The 19,337-nt window shown below is 31.7% G+C and overlaps 1 long non-coding RNA gene across 1 annotated transcript; it reads left to right on the top strand.

Moving 5' to 3' along the window:
- The first annotated feature begins 946 nt into the window (after positions 1-946).
- On the top strand, positions 947-17,808 carry LOC120253683. The gene is made up of 4 exons (XR_005534369.1): positions 947-1,099; positions 3,023-3,194; positions 12,398-12,623; positions 17,407-17,808. It is a non-coding gene; the product is annotated as an uncharacterized LOC120253683 (long non-coding RNA).
- Positions 17,809-19,337: the final 1,529 nt, after the last annotated feature.

The raw sequence follows: 19,337 nt of genomic DNA, 5'->3' as shown, positions 1-19,337 counted from the left end.
TGGGTGACCCAATTGAAATTTTTTATAATTTAATAACCAAATAGTTATACCCAAATAATTGGGTGACTATCTAGATATTTTACCTTTTAATTTAAAATTTTTATCCTACAGTTTTGAAACAAAACCTTCCTAAGGCCTAACTTAATATGCGCTAATGTATATTTTTGAATTTTTTTTCAAAAGAATTCTTTAAAAAATGCAAAAATGACAAATAAAATTCAATAATGCTCTTTAGAAATATGCATTAAATTTGGGTGGGTGAAAAATTTTAAATTAAAAAATTTTAAAAAAATCATTTCATATTTAAAAAAAATTACTATAGAAAATCTCTATTTCTGCAAGAAAGTGTAAAATATACAAAATGTTTTCATTTTTTTTACAAGAAAATTATACATTTATGTTTTATTTACACTTATAAAGAGAGGGACTACTAAAATAATAGTTATGGTAAATGCTCTTAAGTAACCTTATAATCCTTTCTCACTGACTATATCAATCTATTTTGGATAATAACTTTTATAAAACATTTAAGGGTTAAGAGAAAGACATCGCATTATCTGTTGGAAGCTATAGTTGTGATGATGAAACAGTTGGTGACTTCAATTACTACGTAACATGAAGCTCAATAGAAAATTGATTATTATCAATATTTCTTATAAAAAGTACTAGTAGTTATAATTTTATATTAATAATTAATATAGTTATAAAATATAAGTATAATTCTAACAAAAGCTTCATATGATTTTTATTTGAAGATGCTGTTTCCACGTCAAAGGATTTCAAATGAATTTTATTTTTTTTAAATTTGAGTTAATACTAAATATAAATTTCACTTATTAATAAATAATGATGGGTAATTTGCAAATGCTCCAAAAAAAAAAAAAATGAAAATTCTTAATAATCCTCGTGTCTTTTCTCTCTCTTTAATTGGTTCGTTGTTGTCGACACAACTACTGCCGCCGCCTCCTCCTCTTTCTCCATCCTTCTCTATCACTTGCTCGCCGCTACTTCTTTTGTCTGAAGGTGTCACCACCGCCTCATTTTCAAACAGGCATCCAATCTGGTCTAAGACGAGGAAGGGCTCACGAAATCACATACGGTATCTTGATTTCTCGTTTTTTTAATCAAATTTTACGCATTTTGGTTGAATTCTTGGGCTTGTTTCAAATCTCAGTGGCTTCTTATTATACTTGAAATACTTTTGTGGTCAAGTTGCGAGTGCCTTCTCTGCGGTTTAGGGTTTAGGGAAATCTGTATGGCCTGATCTTGAAGAGATTTCGCCTGCAATAGAACAACAAGTTTGCAAACCTTTTGCATCAACAAGATGAGGAACCCTAATCCAGATTGATCTCACTTCTCGGTAAGGGATGGTGTCTGGGTTATTGGATTCTAATGCCTTGTTGGACACATTCAAAACATCATTCAGCATTCATGGATTCAAGAATAAGGATTTAAATTTTTATTTCTGTTTTGGGTATGAAATCATACAATTCAAGGAAAAAGATCAGAACCATGAGAGAGGCGGACAAACCTTGAATTCCCCTAAGGACTGGTACATTCCATTTTTGTGCTTTTCCATGAGGGTTGCAAAGTTTCCTGGTACATCCAAGCTTTTCCCCAAATCATAGGCCTAAATAGGAAAGAAATAATAGTGCATTAGCAATGCTTGGAGTGTTGACATTTGTATTGTATTATGTAGACAATCGACCTCAAGGTTATCTGGCATTGAGAACAGTTCATGCTCATCCTTTCTACAACCAGTATAAACCATGAATTATCTGTGAAATATTTGCATATTATTTTGTGGACCTCAAAACTGTTTTACAGAACAATCATGATCTTCTCATGTTGAACAGTTTAGATACAAAGTTCATAAGTAAGGCCAACACTATGAGTATATACTTACACTTCTAAAAGATCGAGAATGCATGTGATTATCCTCTTAGTTGGTTTTTAGGAAATCAATTGCATTTTTATTGATGATTTATCTGGGAAAGAGAAAAATTAGTTTAGCGCTTTGTAGTTTACTAGAACGCAACAATGCCATATGTAATGTTAATTTATTGAATCTTATAATTAGATATCACTTTCATTTGTTGGCCTTACTTCACCCAAAACCCAAAACCCAAAACCCTAAACCCTAAAACCCTAATCCATCCTCTTTGAAGCTTTGGTTTCTAAAACTTTCTTTCTCACTTTTTTTTAGTGTTGTAATAATATAACACTCATGTAAAGATGATGTTGTGCGTTCCAAGCTTTCTTATTGCTAATGAATTCAATCTCCATTTTGATTATTTCCGTTCAAAGAGGATGGTTCATTTATTCTTGTAGAATTCTGCTAGATCATGTTATGCTCATGACGGGTTGTTAAGCCTGAGTTATCCTAGGAAGACTCTTCTTTGCATTAAAAAGACTACTACCAGTTTTATTTAACTTCTTTCTGTTTGGTAGATTAGACTTTCGTATCTGAAATCTAATGACAATTGTGGGGCTATTCCTCATCATTTCCTTGGCTGTAATTTTTCAATCATTTATGAGCCCTATACATTGTATCTTTTTCCCCTGATATACTTAAGCTTAAGCTTGGATGGAAATACATGAATACTATTTATGCTCTAAATTTTCAATCATTAATGTTTGCTTGTTTAGCTTTATTAGCCTAAACATTTCTGCTTTTAGGTATGCTCAAAGTGCTGCTTTGCTGCTACTTGGAAGTGCCCTTGTCATCCCTGGAAAATCACTTGTTTTGCAGTTTTAAGTAGACCTTAATTATCTAGTTTTGAGAAAGATGATTTTCATGTTTTTTTTAAGATCAATCATGTTGAAGGTCGTTTGTGTTTTAGTCCATGTTTATTTATTCTGATTTTGGAGCACTGGCTCATCAACTAAACCTGTCTCTTGAATGGTTTACGTCTTTCTGTGATCTACTGTTGTTACTGTTCTTTTGTGTTATGCATCATGTGATATGTAAAATCTGTTGTAAGTTTTTGTTATATCTACCTCATTTGCCATATTCTTCCAGGATGGATGGTGTTCTGTACAATCATTCCAGAGATTGAGCACTCTACAAGCTGAGCTAGGATTGATGTTAAGAATAAGCCACAAGTGTGGAAAAGTTGGTGCTCAGGTCCTTCTATCTATGGTTGTATTAGAATGTTCTGGCATCATCCAGGGCTGTTGACATGCAAATAAAAGTTAGTATCTTTCTTCCCAATTTTACTGTTTGATTTAGTGTGTAGCCTTTTGCACTCATTTCATTAGGGACTTTCAAGCAAGGTGGCAATGAGTGGGAAGAGATCCAATCGGAATTGACAAGCAACAGTTGCTTGTGGCTCCAATATTAAGATTGGTCTCAAGCTTGACATCATTAGTTCATCTGATTTATTCGAGGCATTCTTCTATGTTTATGTTGTAATTCCACTTTCTCTTAGTTTTGCCCTGTTGCATGTTTTTTAAGTTATTACTGATTTTTCTTCTCTTGCAGTTACTGAAAACTACAAAAACAATCTCTTCCATACCATTTCTGCACCTTTTGTGTGTAGCTATGGTCTTATTATGCATTTGAAAACATCTCCAAGATTCTGACACCAGGCCAAACCATCTTTTTTTTTTCAAGCATTTTGGAATATTGGAAAAGAAAACCAACACTTACTCTCTCATTTGTCCCAGTATGATATATAAGTGCCCTGCAAGAACAATTTCTACTCTGGCTAAATATTATTTCTTAATGAGATTTATTGCTTCTTTTGTTTTAGTGGGTTTAGACCAATTCCAAACCGGAAGTTTGTTTCTTAATTTACCATTGCCATCTTTGTGCTTTAGGTTGTTGATGAGCCAAGCTTGAATGAGCTCAAGCTTTGCTTGAAATAATTGTTTTCTAGTTCTCTGGCATGGCTAGAATGAGAAGAGCTGGAGTCAACTAGCAAGAATTTGAGTTGCCAGTGTGATTTGAACCCAGCATCTTTCAATTACATTTGCAAGCTTTAGCCAAACCAGCCAAGTTCTCATGTATCTAGAGTAAGATGAATAGCATGCAACTACATCTAGTGTATGATATGCAATGCACAGAACTATTTTGTGCTAAGCTTGAATGCGCCAAGCAATCATTGAGCTCAGCTCTAATTTGAGTTCTAACTACAAAATTAATTTTCGCTTGGCTTGTTTATTAGATAGTTGAGCTGAACCTTGTTCATAAATTGCTGCTTTTGTTTCCATCCCAATTCAGCTTGCAAAATTTCTGAATTGTCATGTAATTTCTTCCAAAGAAATAATCAGTGTGGTCCTGATGTAACAAAACTAACAAGCTTACAGAACCATTTGTTACCAAAATTCTAGTCGCTGTGTCAAACAGTCACAAGACAAGGTTATGAACTTGTTTACTAGCAAACCAATTTATGAACTTGTTTTCCAGGGTTTTTAATGTGCATTTTGACCAAGAAATAGTCAATTTTACCCTAGAAAAACTTCAACAGGGTTGGATTTGCAGTATATAATTATCTATTGCTTGATTTATTCATCAAATAAAAGAAATATCTTATATGAATAGCTTTTCTGTCATACTACAAAAAGCAAGGGAGTTCGATGACCTTCTTGGTGATATTCATCATAAGATTCTTATTATTTTCTAGTCTTTATTCTTGCATCACCCTTGAAATCCATCATGCTTTAATTTTTCAAAAATTAAATTGGAAAAAAAAATTAACTTGGGTTGACTAAATTAAGAAACCATTATTTCTCTATAATTGTTATTTATTAATTTAAAAGAAAAGTATTTATTTTTAAATAAATTTATTGAATAAGATAAATTTTTAGTAAGATAATTGGTGGTCTTGTTGGGAATTGAAAACAAACCAAATGCAATTGGTGTCATTGTTGGCAATTGGAAACAAACCTAATATAAGTTGTTAATTGATTGTTTTCATTCCATGTTAAAATGCTTCTTGCTGACATTAAAAAACTATTACCTACTTTGATACACTAATGATTTTATACTTATCATCTTTAAGTTCCTCTTTGTAGACTGGGAGAGGCTATTATTAGAGATTGGTGTCTGGTGTGCTTCAATTTGCTCCTTAGCTAATTAAGGTTGTAAATTTTGCAGCAGAACTTCATCTGGTTAATGCGCTATTATTAACATTTTTCATATATTTTGATTTTGTTATTTGTGACTTCATTTTGTTAACCCAATTATCTATTGTTAATGTCAGTTGTTCTGAGTGCTATCTTATTCAACATTCTCTTGACAATGTTTTGACATTATTGCTAGTTGCTATTCATGAGATCCATTCTGACTGAGGATGCATTGCTTAATATACGAAAGGCAGGTTGGTATTGTCATAACTGTTATGCTTTATAGGATGCATTGATTAACAGGATCTGCCTTGTGTTATTTAAAGACAATTTAAATTCTCCCTTTCACACGTGAACAATTGTTCTATAGGTTTCATTTCTCTAAATTGTTTCTCACTCTTTGCTGTGTGGATCATTTCATACTGTTACCTGCTGAAGCATAATTTTTTTTGAGATTATGGTTGAATTTCATTTGTTTATTGTTGGGATTTGAATTCTAGCTTAAGCTAGTTTTCATATATAAAGGTTCATATACGGTCTTTAATTAGATCCGGTTAAATTTGTGAAAGCTCTCAATTGCTCTTTTCAAGGACTTCATGATATAATATAACCTAGGCAATCACACCTGGATAATCTAAACAATCGCAATCAAAAGAGGACGACATTAAGCTAATAAACTGATTCATTCATTGACTAGATTTGGCATACTTTTGCTAATCAAAATATGAAATTACCAAACTATCCTTTCGTATAACTTCATGAGAATATAGTTTTAATTCCTAGACTACTTCTATATCTAGACCGTGTCAAATAATAGTTTTAGACCTTATTCTTACTTTATTACTACTGGCATTCTCCAAGCGAAATATTGCTGTTGTGTTTCCAACTAAAGGGTTTCAAGTGCCTTTCATTGTTTTCTATCTTGGATTGGAAGTTTCGTACTAGCAAATGACCATTGTGTTAGCTATGCAAGTTTATAAAAAGCATTCATAAACTTGTTTTCTTGATGTTATTTTATCAATCCATTATTAGATATTATGGTAGGATATTTATTTATTTTTGCTTTGGGAAGCATTTTTATGACTTCACGATTGATCTTCATCAAGTAGGGATGATGCTTCTGTAAAAAATCAACCTGCTCAATCTTTCAGTGTTGTTATTTCTTATCAGCTAAAAATTGATGGCAGACTTTACAGGCAGGCATAATAACACATTCTTTGTCAGTTGCACAAATTTGGAAGGGTGTCGTTATAGAAGATCAGTTGTTTTAACAGTACCACATCTATGTTATTTTCTCATCAATTCAACCATAAAACATCTTAAGTAGTGTAACCCTTCTAATGTCAAATACACACAGATGGCAGTAGGTTGTTGGGAGGAGCCATAAATCATTTTGTTAGCTAAAGTACTCATATATGTTAGTTCTTCGTTTGTTGAGGTCCAGTAATTTTTAAGTTATTTGTATTAAATGGTAATTTAGTTGTATGTATCAGGATAATTAATTCCTAGTCAACTTAGCATACACATATGTCTGGCTAATGTAGTTGTCATCTCTAAGAAACTAATTTTAGAAACATCATATATGGCTTTCTCTTTATTCCTTGAGTAGTTTATATAACATATTTTGCTAATCTAGTTGTGGTTTTTAAGAAACTATTTTTCAAAAGAATCACATACGGCTTGCTTTCTACCGTTGTGATCCTTGAGTAGTTTATATGACATCTTGCTAATTTAGTAGTGATTTCTAAGAAACTACTTTTAAAAACATCACATATGGCTTGTGCTTTACTCCGATGATCCTTGACTATTAAACATAATAGATGCTAAATTTCACCAATAATTTGATCTGGAATATACATATCAAAAGCAATTAACTGTTTTTTTTTAAATTTTGCTAAAAATGCCTTATTAGGATATGCATATAACTTTATCTTTTTATTTCATAATTTTCTACTAATGGCCCATTCTTCTTCCGATGCTTGAGAAACAAATGCATTTAGAAGTTAAACATGCAAGTTTTCGTGGGTTTTTTTTTTTCTTTAATTGAACTTTTTGGGTATTTGTTTAATGTAATTGCCAATTAGATGCATGCTGAAGCTAAGGTAAGGGTGTAACTTGAATTTTGTTTCACCTATTGCTAAATATCTTGGAGAACATACCTATTTTCTATCAATGATATAACAATATCTATTGTCGACTTAAAATTGCTTTTCATATATTTTGATGTTTTGAAATAAAAGGATAGTTTATTCTAATGCTCTTTATGTTTATATTATCAATCATATGACTGGGATCACATTAGACATGCAAGAACTTTTTTAATTACATGCTACAACAATATCAAGTTCCTTCTACTATGTGTGTGTGCTTGCATGCTACATATATTTTCATCTTGATATATCTACTATTGTAAGTGAAGATACATGCCCCTTTTTGTACATGTTACGTGTTTTATTTAAAGTCTTAAATTACAGCATTTAGGTTCTAGTTTGTTATGTTATGCATTATCCTTAATAATCTCTGATCTTAAAATGTCTTAACATCCTACCAAATAATGTTTTGTCATAATCATGCACATACTTTTTATGCGGTTCATTTTAGATGGATTATCCATTATGCAGTTAGTTTCTTAAAAAACAGATGTAGCTATGATAGCCTTACTCAATTTAATATATTGTAAGTACTTCTTCGCTTTTTATTTAAATAAGATGTTATCTTTGTTTTGCGATTGTTGTCTTAGATTTATAGTTGGTTCTTGGATAATTGAAGGGATTTATGTTATCATGATTTTTTTAGATTTGTTTATGTTAAGGGTGAAGTGGTTTCTTGCAGAATGGTCAGTTGCTCCAATTGACGAGCAATGATGGTCTTCTTTTGTGTAAATATAGTGCCAAGGTGAATCTTGGGACTAAAATTCTTATTGTACAAAAGCTTTCACAAATGTTAGATTCTTCTTTTTTCTTTTTTTTGTAATAAAGTTGATGAAATAAACAATTCTTTTGGGATGACACGAAAATAGGTGGAATAGACAAAAAAGTAAATAGGAAAGTCAACCCTTTCTATCAATTACTCAAGTAACCATGTTAAACTTTGCTATCTATCTTGGTGTCAGGCCTTTATAGTTCACCAAATAATTCCTTCCAAGTTTTTAAGTCTCAGTAGATCTTTACCGGTCATTAACTTTGTATGTTAGTCCAATCCCTTGTTTTGTCCTTTTAAGCATTTTGATGATGCTTTGTTGAACTTGGATTTAACTGGGAATGACTTACTCTTCTGCTATATATTGTCATTAAAAGTGTCAGAATCTATGGTGTATAACTACAAGCTTATAGCTGAAAACTACCAAACAATGTACCAACTGTGGTTGGAACCATCTACCATATGGCTTGAAAACAGAGTTGTCAATCCTGCTTGATCAATGCCCATTTGATTAAATTGCATAGTAGGGGTGTACGCATTATATGCTAGTCAACTTTTGAAGAAATGCATCTTATATTCTTCTCTCAAACCTTTCATATTACAATCATCACAATCATAAACCATCCCAATCCACCATTATTGTTATATTTCTTTCTTTGCACTGAAAACTAAAATTCTATCTTTGTGGTGTTTTGTGTTAATGAGTTTCACCATCTTTTTACAAATTCTGCCTTCTTTATTTGTATTTTATTCAAGGTGGTAATTATTCTAGATACAAGACTGCATATTTGTGTCCTCGAAGTTTTCAAACCCCGGTATTCAAAATTGAACTTTGTATTTATGGTTAAAAAAAAAATAGGGTGTCTTCATGTTTTTGTGCGCCATTAATTAATCATTCAAGTTTAATTACCTAGAATATCAATGAACTAATTTCTTTAGTTAGTTTGATTTATGCTGCATATTGTTTATAAAAAATCACAAATTTATAAAAATTAATTGATCTAAGAAACTTTCTTTAGTTTGAGATCATTACTTAAGTGAAGTGTAGGACAGGATTTTTATTTGTGTGTGTGGGGAGAGTATCTCAAGCCTGTGCTTGATTTCCTCTTCCCTATTCTGAAATTCGGATTTAAGATTATACTAATTGAGAAATTAGGATTTGTGCCTTAGGTTTTAATGTTATACTAGTTTAGGGATTAGGTTTTTAAGATTTTTAGTTTATAGTAGTTTAGGTTTTGGCCTTGGGTTTTAACTTTTAATGTTGTATTGGATTAGGAACCAGGCCCACGGCCTAAATTTTATGGATATTTTGATCTGGGAATGACGTTCTTTATTTTTTTCCCTTGGTTTAAAGTTAGGCTTTTGTTCAAAAAAGTTGATGCTTTTATTTAAGGTTAACAAATATGTTCATTTTAGTTAGATCTTCTAGTTTAATTTTACATGCCCATTGTGGGGTAAATTTTAATTATATAATAATCAAGCATGTGCTTGATTTCCTCTTCCCTATTCCGAAATTCGGATTTAAGATTATACTAATTGAGAAATTTGGATTTGTGCCTTAGGTTTTAATGTTATACTAGTTTAGGGATTAGGGTTTTAAGATTTTTAGTTTATAGTAGTTTAGGTTTTGGCCTTGGATTTTAAGGTTGTATTGGATTAGGAACCAGGCCCGCGGCCTAAATTTTATGGATATTTTGATCTGGGAATGACGTTCTTTATTTTTTTTCCTTGGTTTAAAGTTAGGCTTTTGTTCAAAAAAGTTGATGCTTTTATTTAAGGTTAACAAATATGTTCATTTTAGTTAGATCTTCTAGTTTAATTTTACATGCCCATTGTGGGGTAAATTTTAATTGTATAATAATCATGGCAACAACGGTTTTACTAGGAGATTAATTATGTTGTGGTTGTAATGATTTTCCATTGTTAATTAAGGTATATTTAGATTTAGCATTAACTTAATCTTTGTTCTTAAGTGAATGTGTAAAGCGAGCCATATTTCCTATGTTTTTCATTAGAAGATTCAATAGTTTGGTTACCATGCTAACTAACTTGTGACCCACATAAATGGGGTACAAGCCACGAATAATTTAACTATGTAGTCAATTTACGTAAAAGAGTTATTGAGTTGGCTTGCAAATGTGCTACTTGTTTAAATTTAATCAATTTAAACTTCTTGTAGTGCTGATAAAATTTTACTGGTTTTACTTAAACACAAGATCTGCTACTAGTTTGTAATGTTATGTCGCTTAATCAAAGCTGTTTCTAGATTGCGTTACAATCTAGAAGAATCATTAAGTTTTGAAAACCAGTGTGATCCGATTTTTTCTGGAATTCTTATTTTTATAATCAGTTGGGAATTGGTTTGGCATGCTAGTAGAGACACCCAAATATTTGATTATATCTTTTGGCTTTCCTTTAGTAAAGTTTTCAGTTGCCATTTCAATTTATGCTGGCTTATTTATATTTTATATTATGATATAGTTGCATTTATGATATTCATCAATTTTTGATGTGCTTTTTCTAGAAGGTAATGTAATTGCAAGTGCATATCTTCTTTTTTTTATTTTAACAAATAACAATTATAGGTTCGTAGGTGATGTTCCCATATGATTCCATTTTTTAATTCACAGATGAGTTTTGTATATTAATGATGTCATTTCTAGAGATCCTCTATGTTTAAATTTTTGTGCATTTATTACTTGTCACTCAATTATGTGATTTTTTTTCTTTGGTTTGGGTCCAATAATTTTTTGTAGTTAGTTGCATCAAATATTAATCAACTAGTTTCTATTATGCTGATTAGTTACTTTCCAATTTATCGTATATGTGGTACCCAACAAATCTAGTTGTGATTTCTAAGAGCCTGTTTTTAGAAATATCATATATGACTTGTTGTTTACTCAAATGATCCTCTACAGATCTACGAGTGTTTGTAGAAAATGTGAAATTTCATCAATAGTTTGATGCACAACATGCACAATTGAAGCGAACAAAGTAGTTCTTTCACATTTGACAGAAATTCTCTAAATTGGATATTAATATGATGTTTATCTGTTTTTTTCAACATTGTTTGCAGATGGCATTTTTCTTCAAATTCTCAAGAAATAAGCTCATTTATAAGTTCTATGATTTTTCTTGGTTTTATTAATTGCAGGTCATTTCTTGCATAATGTAATTACTTTATAAATACATTCTAAACCTAACATATATGTATGAACTTCGAACCTTTTTCAGCTTTTGCTAAATGTCTAGAAGAAAATAAATTTATTATTTGCTATTATCATGGTAACATATATCCATGTTTTGAAATAAAAAGGATAGATTGTTTTAAGACTCATTTGCCTACATTCTTTTCTTGTCTTAGAAATTATTGTAGCAATATTGAGCTCGGTTTGTAGTGTGTGCGCGTGTGTGCTCACTCATACATATATGTTCTAAACCCTAAACCGTAAACCCTAAATCCTAAACCCCTAAACCCTAAACACTAAACCCTAAGGCCTAAACACCAAAAACATCTGGGTATCGTGGTTTGATGTTCAGGGTTTTGTGTTTATGGCTTAGAGTTCTCGGTTTGTCGTTCAGGTTTCGACGTTTGGTTTTTGGGGCTGGGGGTTTTGGTATCGCGGTTTGATGTTCATGGCTCGATGTTTATGGTTGAGGTTTGATGTTTTTGTTTTTTAGTTTGGGTTTGGGGGTTGAGTTTTGGATGTCTAGTATAGTGTTCAAGATATCACGGTTTGGGGTTCAAGATTTTGGTTTAAGGTTTGAGGTGTGGGATTTAGGGTTTGAGCTTTGGAGTTTATTATATTAAGGGTTTTGTTGTTTATGTTTTCCTATTTTAGTTTAGAACTCTCTATATTATGAATGGATGTATATATCTAAGAAAAATACTAGTCATTAACTGAAAAATTGTATCGAATATTAGAAATTAAAAATTTTAATTAATAAAAGATATTGATTTTACAATTTATAATCATTAATAAAGTTTAGAGTTATTATTTTAATTCGGTATTTAAAACAAAATATATATTTTATTTTTATAGAAATGAAAATTTTTAAATAATAAAAAATATTGATTTTACAATTTATAATCAGTAATAAAGTTTAGAGTTATTATTTTAATTTGGTATTTAAAACAAAATATATATTTTATTTTTTATAAAACTATATTTGTTTGTCCATTTTAATCCGTAAATTACACTTTAAATATTTTACTGAAATATTAGCTAGCAGTAGTTTTTTTTAAAAGTCTTAATATAATTACAAAATTGTCACACTGATTGATGTTTTTATTAAATAAAAGGACCTAAATGTCTATAAAGCCCTAGATCAGGCCCTTCATTTTGGCGAACTTCTCATCTTCTTCTTTTTTCTTGGAGAGTAATCTAGTCCCATTTGGGGATTCTAGGGTTTTATAGAGGCCCGGGAACGCTGCGCGATCGGGAGATGTGCAATGCCAAGGTTCCCATTTCCATCATCGTCATTGAGTCGGACAAGGTTCCTTAACCCTTTATCGGCTTACTCTCCGGTGCTATAACATCATGTGTAAAAAGAAAGATCCCGATGTTCCCCAACGGATTGGAAGTGCCCTAAAGAAGAAGTGAATTGGGATGCCATTGTTCCAACCTTAACAGGTTTGTTTTCTCTCTCTTTCTTTCTTTCTACAAGTATTCTTGCCTTCATGTCTTTCTTTCTTCGAATTATAATAGCTTTCCCTTCTTTTCTTTCCATGCAAATTTTATAGCTTCCAATGCTAGGTAGGAAAAAATTATATGTTAAATCAATGCCTTAATGTTGTTGTAAACTTGATTTGATTATTGGATGATTCATGTGTACAACTTCAATGGGCTGGTATAGGAATAGCATATAGCTAGGATGGCTAAAGATTATTTATCACCACATTCCTTCAAAGTTGATGAGAAGAAGCTTTTTTTACAACTATGAGGTTCTATGGTTGACTTTATAGGCTGCAAAGTTCTTTTTTTTCTTATGCTTCTCTTCTTTCTGTTTTTTTTGTTCTTAGTTTGTTTTTCGTGTTCTTCTTCTTGTTTATGTTATTTTTTTTTTATCTTCCTTCTGTTTCTTCTTCTGCTACTCAACCGCTTCTATCTTCATTTTTGTCTTCTTCTTCATGTGCTACTCTTCTTTCTTTTTTATGTTCTTCATTTTTTTCCCTTGTTCTTCTTCCCGTGTATGCTATTTTTTGTCTACTCCTCATTCTTCTACTACCCTTCCTCTTTCTTCTTCATTTTCTTATTCATCTTTTTATGCTACTCTTCTTTCTTCTTTATGTTCATCTTTTTTTTTCCCGGGCATTATTATTATTATTTTTCTCCTTTTGCTCCTTTTTCTTATGTTACTCTTCCTCTTACCTCTCAACCATTTGTTTAACTTCTTCTCTTTTAAATATTGTTTTTCTTTGAAAGGAGTGGTTCATTTTTAACATTTTTCATTGCTATGCATATTTCTAAAATTTTTGAGATGTTTTCCTCTGAATAACTCTTAATATCTTCTCTAGCATTTTGAACAATTTGTACAAGATATGGTAGTAATTTTTTGTTAGACCCAATATGGTTGCTTGTTGTTATTTCCCATGCATATAAAATATCATTATTGATCTTTAAACTCATTGTTTGGTTCAAGTTGCACACATTATGCATGCTTGCCCGTGCTAACCTCAAATACGAATCTGGTTTTAGCTAATAATTTACTACATTGTATATTATTTAAAAACTAATATTTTGGTTGGTTAGTGTAAAACTAGAAGCATAACTACAACCTCTTGGTATGGTCAATGTTATATCAAATATATGGGCACAATATTTATTTAGTTTTTTTATGTTATATTTGATGCATGTCTTATTTTCAAAGGTTATTATTATTTCTAGATGCCTTATTGAAAGTTTAAAAAAGGTCTATGCTATATTGATCACCAGATTTATTTTAGAAAATATTGAATCTTTGATGTGTTTTTTTAGTTATCAATTTATTATACTTCTCACTAGTGGTTACTCCTCATAGCTCTAGTTGTTGAAACTAATTCAAAAAATTCTTCCTATGTTAGATCGCTTGGTTTGTTGTATATAATATTGTATATATGGCATATTTCTTTTTTTGCATGAATATTATAATGTTGGTTGGTTGTTAGCAATGCTTGTAAGGACATTTCACATAATTATGCAAACTATACTGTGAAGATCTTTTTTGTACTTTCATCGAGTTCAAACAAACAGTGCTGATTTTGGCTTGTCCTAATTATTTGCTACCTAAGGAAATCAAGATAGTATAGAAAAAAATGAACATTCCTCCATGGCCTTAACCCATGAGTCAATCTACTAAAAGTTGTTTAATGATATATGACGGAGCTTAATTAATGAGGCTAATGCAAAACTGAACATGAACCACAGTATTAGAGTGACAACATTAATTTGTCTGTCGTATTTGTGTTGCACAACCGCAAGCGCACGGCTTTGCCAAGTAGTAATAAAGTATCGATCCCACGAGGACCAAGTGTGATTACCAATCAATTGCAACGATGGGTTATCTAGGCAATTAAAAAGATGGAAAGTAGGAACAACAAGTAGCAGAAAATAAAACACGATCAGGATCGCAGGTATGCACGGCTGTGGATTATGATTCAGGTTTAGATGAACTTAGGTTTGGGAACTCACCACAAAGTGTAATTGAATGATGTGTTCGGATCTAAACTGGGTTTGGGCAAATCTCTTGAAGGGCATTAATCCTAAGCTACTTGTCACTTTCATTCAAAAGATAACAAGTTGGTCTTGATTAAGGCTATCTCCTACTTTCGTGGTAGATAAACCCTTCTCAAAACCTTAATAAGGACAGTGATTAAGAGATAAACCCTCAAGAATTACCTTTCAGTAAATTCAGGGTGATTTAAGAGGTTCCAAGGCCCAGGTTATCCTTTCAGTTAACCTAGATCTCTAAGATAGGCAAGTAATGCTTTCACAATTACAAGCTCTGTACTTAAATCAGAAATCAGCTCAAGAAATCTACCTTTAAGCATAAAAGATCCATACAAAAAGTATCAACACATCAAACAAATACCACCTTGGGTTAATCCCAAACCTAAGAAAAGTTCTACACACACATTGTCTCCATACAAAAAGTATCAACACATCAAACAAATACCACCTTGGGTTAATCCCAAACCTAAGAAAAGTTCTACACACACATTGTCTCAGTTACAAAGGAAAAATAGGAATAATAAGAGTATGCCAGACATAGCACAACAGAGCTTAGAAGACTCCCTATAATGACTACAAGGATCCGATCTTCAGTCCTCCAGCTCTTCTCTCCTTCTTCAGACTCTTTCAAAGCCTTCAGAACTTCCTTTCTTCTTTTCCCAACCGCCAGCCACTTGCTCCCTGTCTTTTTTACCCTAAAAACCCTTTCATGTTGTCTTTTTATAGCCATGTGATAGGAGTTGGGCCCCAGTTAGCTTTACAGACCACAGGTACTTTCCGCAGACCACAGGCGAGTTGTGTATCTTTAGAAAGGTTGATTCTCAGTCTCCAGGGTTTCTCAGTCAGTTCTAGCTTTGTACAACCAAAATAGCTAAAAGGAGTTGTTTGTACAAAAAAAGAAAAGGGAAATCATTACGAAGACTAGGAAAAATGCATGATTATTAGCTAAATGCATGGTGATAATAATGCAATTTTTATGTACAACAATTTAGCATGCATATGATATAAAGGTTTATCTTTAATGGTTCAGTTTTTTTTAATTTTATAGCTTACTTAAATTTCCTTATCTTTCTAGCACGACATTCAATTTATTCCTCATCCACACATGGTGGTGATAAGTGGTGTATATATCGTAGTTATTTACAATTATGCTCATGGCATTTTGGATTATCTTGAAGATATCACATGTTTTGTCTTTTATGTTAATATTTCATAATCCATATTTATGTGTGGCACTGTTTTGTTTGCTGCATAATGTGTGATTAATTTCTGAACTTCAATCCTTGTGATCATATATTTTATATAACAATGAGCATCTTAATGAAATCTGCATTTCATTTGATGCATGTAGACTAATTTTTAAGGCTTTTTTTTTTGTTACTTAATATTAATTTTGCATGCATTCAAACTCTTGAACTCCTCCATTTTTTAATGACACGCATATTATTGGCAATTTCATTGTGTAGTTTTTCTTTAGTCCCAAGTTGATGATTATTAGTCACAAATTCGTTCAAACCAACCGGTATATATATATATATAATACATTGCAAAAGGAGCTAACAGTATCGGTAAAAATAGTGGCCTAATAAGTACTGCTCCTTCCACTTTTTTGCTTTATTATTATTTGGTAATGTTGTTGCTATTATTTGTGAGGTTATTTTTTTAAAAAAATTTTTTTGCTTTGTTTTCATGGTTCACTTGGTGGCTATATCAGCAGATCTTTTTGGTAATGTTATTGCTATTATTTGTGAGGTTTTTTTTTGCTTTCATGGTTCACTTGATGGCTATATCAGCGGCTGTGACTTCTTTCATAATTTTGTTGCTATTATTTGTGAGGTTTTTTTAAATTTGAATGTATAATGCCTTTTGAGTTAGGTGAAACCTGTTTTTTAATATATAATTCATGCCTCTTGTTGTTCCAACATAATGGCATTCTTTATCTTCAATGTGAAGTTATGTGCACTTGAGTTTGATATTCACCATCATATTATTGGTTATTAGCAGCACTAGAAATTTACCAACCTTATTTGTGGTATATGATCGTAGCTAAATATATTAAATAATGTTTCAGTTCAAGGTGCAAATTCAATATTTCTTCTTTATGTTATGATTGTCTGAGTTTCTCTTGTACAAAATTAAGTGGTTAGTTTGATGTTACTAACTTTAAAAAAAAATAAAAAAAAAAACATATCTTGTATATTTTCTGGACTAACTGAGATTTTAAATCTTTTTTCTTTAATTTTTTTTATTTAGTTTCAGAGGAGGATCTCCTGTTAAGTTCTGACATAATTATTGGCACTCCGAAAAACAGTAGCTGACGCAATAATTATTTATTTGATAAAGTTACCAACTGTTTTTTTTTTAACTAATTTGGCAACATGTTTCTTTGCAAGGCAACTTAATTTATAGTGATATTTTTTTGCTTGATTTGGTAACTTCTGATTGCAAGCTTATGTTTTTGTTGTTTTCAAAGATTTAATGGATTATGCTATATTTTGTTGTTCAGGTGAAATCAACATTTTATTTTATTTTATTTTATTTTCTCTCTACGGCCAACATTTAAAGCTTTTTCTTTCCTTATGTTTTCAAACTTCTCAGGAATTTTGTTGTGGATGTGCCTTTGTAGTTTGGCCTGTCTACAGTTCACTGCTTAATATTTTGGTGATATTTTTTTTTCCTCTGTATTTTTTTGTATGGAGCGCTTCAGATGTAAAAGAATGCATGGTAAAGATCCACCGTCTATGGTACAGTGAAGAAGCTTGTTACAATAGCACCTGAATCCTGAAACCATTCGGTTCTGGGTTCATAAATTGGTAGTTCTCTTTTCGGATGATAAATGGTTCAATAAGAAATTTTACTTAAGGTAAAACCTATGCCATCCAATATTTTATGCTTTTAAAAACTGTAGGTTTTGTTTGCATCCTTCATTTGTTTGAGTTCATTGTATGCATCTATAATGCAATTAACCAAGTTAATTAATTTCCTCTCTGCTTTTGCATGGGATGTAATGCTCCTAGTCAAGTGACTCACAACCATTTTATCAATTCCATTATTCACCACTCTATCTTGTACAAGTCATTTCTTCATTTGTAAGTGATCTTTAATTGTTCATTGCATGCTACTCATCAATTTTATTTGATTTTATTAACCATATTATTCGTATGGTTTGCTGATTTTATTTTATTTTATTTATCAATAATAATATACATCGCATGTTTATAAATCACCTTTTGTCTCTGTTAAATTGGACATGATTAATCTACTTTGATTTTAATAGAACATGTGTTTATATCATTTATTCAATTTGATGTTTTTAATCAATTTTACTAGTAACCAATTTTGATTTATGTAATCATATATTAATATGTATTTGATGTGTTAATGAATTTGTTAGGCCTCCTATACATCTAACATATTCTAGGAGGAAAATTAGGGGACTTAATCATATATTAATATGTATTTGATAGTTAATGGATGTTACTTGGTTATTGGAGAGTAATGACCCTCTCAAATGGTGATCACTTGTATCCGTATCTTTGTGTTTCTAATAGAAATTATAGCTACTTCTCTATGATTAACCATTTCATTGTTCTAAAATTAATTTTTTCTCCCTTTGCTATGTTATCTTGTAATCTCATAAACTTGATATCAGAGGTACGATCCAACGGAGCCTAAAAACAATTAGGGAAAAGTCAAGATTTTTGAGGAGGTGGAATGAATGAAGTTTGAGTTATAGACTACTAAAGATGGAGAAGACAATGGAAGTTTTAGTTTAAGGCTTATAGCTTAAGTTCTTTGAACTTTGAAAGACAATCAGCGATCAGTTCGGTCCATGGGAAAATCCAATGCGAAGGAGAAGACTTCCATGGGAGAGGATGGGTCGAGATGAGGCTGTGAGAGAAAACTTCAAGAGAAGAAGGTTGCCTATAGAAGCAGGAGAAAATAGGTCTCAGACGGAATTTTTTTTAGAAGTGATGGCAAGGGTTGGACAAAACTACTACACAGAAGCTTGGAGGGATGGACAATGATTGGAGATGCCAATGGTTTTTACGGGGGTTGGGGAGAACCTGGATGGTTGAGTTTTCCAAGCCAAATAATACATAAAGATGAACAAGATGATGGAAGCTAATGAGTTAATGGTGGCGGGAGTGAGTTTTGGAGGAGAAGCGTTGGTGTCGTTCCAATGGATTGAAGTGAGAAATCCTTTTAGGAGTTGGAAGGATTAGAAGCAATAATTTCTTAGGTGTTTCTTTTCACAGGCATGAAGTTTATGCGAATAGTTTTTGGAAATAAAAAAATGTGGGTATGTGGCAGAATATTGGTAAGATTTCAAGCTTATGTCAGCATCTATGGAGGGGTTGCTGGAGGAAGTCCTGGAGAGCACATTCATTAAGGCTTGAAACCTTACATTAAACCTGAGGTTACGGTATTAAATCCTGCTGGTTGGGCTTGCTCAATCATGGAGACAACCCTTAACCCTGAAATAGAAAGAACAACACCCTTAATGCTATCCATGTGTTAGTGTTCTGAAATTATATAAACTTAATCCTTATGAAGGGCCTAATGCATTCCGAAGTTGTGAATGAGGCAAGAATTCAGACCCAAGGCGGCATAGGGTTACTAATTTGGGGCAAAATT

Source organism: Dioscorea cayenensis, unplaced genomic scaffold, assembly GCF_009730915.1.
Source record: "Dioscorea cayenensis subsp. rotundata cultivar TDr96_F1 unplaced genomic scaffold, TDr96_F1_v2_PseudoChromosome.rev07_lg8_w22 25.fasta BLBR01000164.1, whole genome shotgun sequence".
In the NCBI taxonomy this organism is placed as follows: Eukaryota; Viridiplantae; Streptophyta; class Magnoliopsida; order Dioscoreales; family Dioscoreaceae; genus Dioscorea; species Dioscorea cayenensis.
This window is presented reverse-complemented; position numbering and strand designations above follow the sequence as displayed.